This window comes from Haliaeetus leucocephalus, unplaced genomic scaffold (assembly GCF_000737465.1).
Source record: "Haliaeetus leucocephalus isolate CR32 unplaced genomic scaffold, Haliaeetus_leucocephalus-4.0 Scaffold722, whole genome shotgun sequence".
Classification (NCBI taxonomy): domain Eukaryota; kingdom Metazoa; phylum Chordata; class Aves; order Accipitriformes; family Accipitridae; genus Haliaeetus; species Haliaeetus leucocephalus.
In genome coordinates this window covers 263994-270096 of record NW_010973158.1, presented here as the reverse complement: position 1 = coordinate 270096, position 6103 = coordinate 263994, and positions in this window count along the sequence as shown.

Sequence of the window (6103 nt, the reverse complement as noted above, 5' to 3'; positions counted from 1 at the left end):
GAGAGAGGTTTGGTTTATTGTGTTTAACCTGAGCCAGTCAGTTAAAAGAAGAGACATTTAGCTGTGGGTCTTACACCCTCTCACAGCTGCCTTTCCACGCCCCTGCCACTGCTGTTAATCATGATTGGAGATGAAACTAGTTGAGGGCTGATGTGGAGTATTGTAGTGTACTCCACTTAAATATAGTTAGGAAAAAGAGACTTTTTTCCCTGTTTGCAGAAACATGGAGGCTTTATTTTCAACAAATGGTTGCCTGAACAACTGAATTAGCAAAGCGTGATTTTCTGCAGCTTTGTCTATTGAGGTCGGTATTTTATGTCAGTTCCCTTTCTAATAAATACTGAACTAGTGTTGCAGCCTTTTTCTTGCTCAGGGTTGAGAGATCATTTTTCTCTGCTAAACCTTTTGCCTATATTCAAAGAAATTGTAAGAACATAGTATCTTTGAGGCCCCCCATCTGCCTGCCTTAGCTGGATAAAATTTGCTGCTGGATTCAAAAGTGATTAGAAAGCAAGGGAAAAGCAACCAAAAGACAATGAGGTCCTGTAAATGTTTTATCATTTGACACTTGCATCGCTAGGCTGGAATCCGTTCCTGGCACTGCCTAAGAGGCAGAAGATACTTTTTCTCATTCCAGGCAGAAGATAGTCTTTCTCGTTCCTGCTTAGTTTCCCATTGCTCCCTAATTTTTTTTTTAGCCTTTTTCTCTTCCATCCCACAAGTTGGTTGCATTGTGGATTTAAAGAAACAGCTTAAATACCTATGGCTCTACAGCTGTGGAGTGAAGGCAATGTAAGAGCAGGGCCTTTACTTTTAAGGGCAAAGGGATATTTTTCTGTGGAAGGATATAAATCGTACCACTGCTTTTATTTTAATTTTTGTAAGTGTAGGTATTCCAGTGTGTCTTTTCCGTTACTGAGACTTCCATTACAATGGATGCACTCGTAGTCGTGGGTGGTGCAAGACATACTTGTTTCAGGAGAGCAATTGTATGAAAGTCTGAGCTATGACTACAGTATAAGCTGAAGGTCTCATCTGGAGCTGTTGACCGCTGCCATCCCAAACATGTGCTGAGGCTGGATGGTGTTCTCAACTTAGCTGTGTGAAGATCCTCGGACCTTAGGTTGCTTCCAAGGCCCTTCTGATACCTGAGTTAATGGTGCTTCCATTTCTTTCTCAACTGTGTGGTCTCTAATATGTTTTGACATGTTAAATGCCTGGCCTTCTAGATTTTTAGGCTGTGATTGACCATTCTGCCAGCTGAATTTGACCTACTGCGTTGTTCAGGTCACCCAAGAGATACGCTTCAGCATCAGCATAAGGCAGTGAGGGACCTAGCCAGCCAGAGCTGTGTGGTACTGTGGCATTTACCCATGACAGCATGTGGGAGGAAGGTGGCTCCATATTTGTTATGAAGGGAGTCCTGACACACGTAGCAATCTCGTCATCATTTTAATTAGTGATAACTATGCTGGGACTGATGTTTGCAGTTCAGTGATTGGAACTTCCAGCAGTTAGAGGTGGCATATGCTCAAGTATTTAAACATATAAATGTGCACAGTCTGAAAATGGAAAGTTTTGCACTTCTTTCTGTCCAGTACGACTCATCCAAAATGTGTCAGCCTGTCATCTCTCACATTGAGTTTTAACAGGAACCATTCTTAAAGTTTTCTGAAGAGACCCATCTTGTGTTTTTTTTTTCCTTGGCTTCTTATATTACAGTCACTGGCAAAACAGTGGTTCAGGAATACTATTCAAGATACTTCTTGAGTAGTCATTGTATTTAAAAATGCTCATCAAGAAGTAAGCAATGGGAAGACATGAGCAGACTCCATTTTGAACTTGCCCATCTGGAAATGTGTGTGAAGTTGGCTGTTGTGACACTGATCTAAACTGGAAAGTCTTTAGCAATGCTTGGACTAGGTAGAATTTTTTTTTTTTTTTTTTTTTAGTATGGTGTGGTGAGAAATAGTTAATGTTTTGTACCAATTTATTGGCTTTTGTCACTTTGTACAAAGTGTTAATGCCTTTTTTTTTTTTCTTCCCTGCCTTAAAATTCTCTTAGACTCAGTACTGAAACCACCTTTTAAAGAGACATCTTTCTGGAACAGCTCAGAGCTGTCAATTCATTCAAAAGTGAAGCAGCTGTTCCAGCTACATGCTTTTAAGTCAATGCATACAGAAATTTCATTTTAACCACTTCACTCCAGTGGTACATGGACTTAAGCAGTTACTGCCCTGCACTTGGTTCTCTGTCCCTGGTGATGCACCACATTTCATATGTGTGTGCCATTCTACTTCTAGAGTCCTGGTCTCAAACATCACAGCTAACCTTGAGAAAATCTGCTCACTGTATGAAGTGATGGCCTCAAATTTTCAGGCTTTGCCATTGCTGACTTGTCTTTCATCTTCCACTTGCTCTGTTAGTAGCTCCACTGCTGTGAAAGGCAGAGAAGTGGTTGCAGCGTGAGCTCAGATGACCTGCAGATGAGAAACCATAAGATACGAAATGACAGGAGAGGACAGTTGAACCTGTCACCCAGCAGACATTGCTTTCAGTGAATGGATCAATGCAAAGAAGCTTCAGGACTAGATCACTGATGGAAACAGGCCTGTTTTCATCGGTGACCTGAAAGTACATTTAAAATTGCTCCCAAAGCACACAGGCGTGATGGAAGGACTGGTGGAGCGGAGAGTACCATTGAAGGTGATGTAACCCAGGTGGCATGACCCCAGTGCAAATAAATACACCTTTTAAGTACAACCAGCTGGCTAGTTGCCTGTGCAAGGTGTGCAGGGAGGGCAGGCTGCTCCTGCAGCATGGGGTGCTGCGGGGCAGAGTCTGGCCCCCTCTTTGGCTGCATGCTGGGGAAACGAGCAAGGTGACTTGCTGGGCTGTTTGCAGTTGGGCTGATGGTGATGCCATGATTTTGTAGGAGGGACTGGGGAAATTTGAGGGGATGCAGGAAGAAAACCCAAACAACTTAGGTGCTGGGAGGAAAAGTCTTAAAGCCTTCGAATGAGACTGAGGGTAAACAGTTTGGATTCCTTCTTTGATGAGTGGGGAGAAAAGACCAGGTAATTAAAAGACTCTAAGCTAGTGAATAAAGCTTCACAAAGAACCAGTGCCTGGGAACTACAGCAGACAAATTAGAAGGTCGGGGTTTTTTATTCTGTTTTTTAATGATAGATGTAAGTAACCAGAGGGACAGACAGTCCACTTCATACTGCTGTCAAATCCAGATGGTCTATGCTAGTGGAAAATAGCTATACTACTGGTGAGCTCAGTGATGTGATACACTGTGAGGCTCAGGTCAGACTAAACAATTGTCTTGATTTTTCCAGAATCATCAGGAGAAGAGCAGTTGGGCAGTCTTCAATTCAGACATTTTGCAGTGATGTTCTTTTCTAACGCTGAGCTGAGTCATCACTTAGTAACATTTAAGCATGGAGACAGAAGTTAATCATCCTCAGTTCAGCTTAACTTCAGCTCTGCTAGTGCCTGGCAGTGGCTCTCCTGCGTTTTAGTTCCTGGTGTTAATGCCTTGAAATAAAGGCTGGCGTTGAAAGACTCCATTGTATTTTTGTAGCACTTAATTTATGCTTGCTTGAGCGACTTTGAAACTTTTGGGATGTAAGAAAACCTTGAGCATTGTTAACAGTATGCACAAATAGGTAAGAAGCCTTAAGTTCTGCTAAGCTTTGTGATTAAAACCTGCCAGAACCAGCTAACTAGGAAGAAGAGATGAACCATCTGAGATGACCCACACTGCGCGTGCCTTAAGAGAGACTTCAATGAGTGGACACCAAGAAAATGACCACCAGTGGGTTTCAAAGACCCCAAAAGACCACTGACCCATTTAATAGCGCATGCCCAAACGGGCGGACACTATGTAAATAATTTCTGGGAAATAACATGAACATGTACAACAATTCCAGGAAATGTAATGAATATGTATACATTAGAACAATAAAAGCTTTGCTTGCTGTTAGGTAAAGGTATGCACACTAGGACGAACTATCCCCCATGCATCCAGCACTGCAATAAAGAATGCCTGCTTTCTAAAACTCCAAAATTGAGTCTTACAGAGTTTCTTCAACCAGTTTTTTCGGTAACAGTTTAGCTGTCTTAGATGCTGCTTTCTCGCCTAGGTTTTGAGCTGCTTGGTGCTGTATGGCAGTTCTGCCCTGTGGTGCAGGGCACAACCCCTTTGCTTTGGAAACTCGGCTTGGGGCAGGAAAGCCTCACTGGGAAGCAGTGTTCAGGCTACGTCTGGGCTGGCGTGACTTCTCTGAAGTCGGTTTTAATTTTGCACAGTTTGCAGTATGAGGTGTGCTCCCAAAAATAGGTCGTCAGTTGATTAACTGGAATGCTGGTCACAAAACCTCTTGGCTTAAGCCATGTGTTAAGTCTGAATATTAAAGAAGAAGCAATGACAAGCCAGTTAAGTAAGACAAAGGACAAAATAAAGCCCCTTCGGTGAATTTAGTTGCTTCACAGTGACAAACCACTGTGTAATCATGCAGCTGGTTGAAGAAACCTTTGCACAATGTGTATGCATAACAGCGGGAGTTTTCAATAGCAGTCTGAGTCCAGCTCTTAACACTTGGGACACCTGGCATCAGGCATCTCTTGTTTTCATGAACCAGTGCACTAGCAAAATGGTTGGCTTGCTAGACGCTTCTTCCTGAAACTGAAAGTCCAAGGGCAGGTGTGTAGCCGCTTCAGGATGTTATTCATGCAGGGCAGGTGCTGCTTTGCTCTTCCAGCCTGCTCGGATACTGCATGTAGCTGTGAGAGTAGATGTTTGGGTGTTTTTGATAGATGTTGCTGTTATCAGCTCAGTGAACGCATTATCTGCAAATGTTATGGCCCAGATAATGCTGGTAGTCAAGTAATCAAGCAGTGCATGAAAAACTAAGCTGCTGTAGGCCCCCGTGAAAAGAAGCTTCAGCAAGGCACATTCCTGTGCTCCGTGGACAGGCCGGAAGGCATGCAGTCTCCCTAGCCGCGCTGGCCAGGCGGTCCGTTTGGAGGGAAGAGGTGAAACGCTGCTAAGGCTTCCTTTCATTTAAGCATGCGCTGGTTTTTTTGTCAATGTGCTCTTCTTGCCTTTGATTTTTACCATTTCTGCTGAAGTCTCCCAAAAGGAAGAGTGCTTTGTTGTGATAAGCTTGATACTTCCCTATGGTTTGTATAATTTAAAAATACCATAGGCTCTTATGGGCAGTGATCCTGAAAATCCTCACTTTGTTATAAATGCTATGCAAAATATTTTCTAAGACCTTTGAGATTTTTTTGGAAACATCTGTGGAAAATATTTTCTAAAAATGTCTCTGTCTGTACAAAAGCAGTAGGCAGTTCACATTCACTTTACTTCTCAGTCTTGTACGTAAATAGTTACGTATGTGCTTAACATTACTGTCATACCCCATTCCACTGATTTATCAGATTGGATCACAGCTTGCAAAAATCAAGACTTGCATGTGTGGCAGAAGTTAAGTGTACGTTGGTGGAGTATTCATTCTAGGGAGCTGATAGCTTTTGTGCAAGCCTGCTTTTACCCTGTTTTGTTAACCTGTCTAACTCTTGTTAACCATAGGTAGTCCCCACACTGGCATAAGGTGGGAGTCCAGGCCTGCCTGTACTTGGAAAAGTGGGTTGCGCAGACTAGGGCTGCTACATAGTCTGCTTGGTTCTGCTCCTCACTGTGTTGATGTAAGCATTATTGTTCCTCTGCGCTGTCAGGAGCCTGCTGCACTCAAATAGAATGAGGTGGTAGGAAAATGCCACTGAAACATCTGTTCAGAGAAGGGCCAAAGCATGCAGGACTGCTGCAAGGCATTGACCTCTGCTCTCCCCTCAGGCCGGTGCATGGTGCCCTCACTTGAAATGGTAAAACTGTTTCTGCCGTTGCATAATAAATCAGCAGCTGGGAAGGATCGATGATGTAATTTTTCTTCCCTTTTTTTTTTTTTTTTACGCCTGTACGTTTCTTTGTTTGGTCACCCTCAGCAGCAGAAACAACTGTCACGGCTACTGAGGTGCTGGTGTCAGGATAGGAGTGTTGTCTGAAAAGCAGATTCGTTTCCCGGTGTGCAA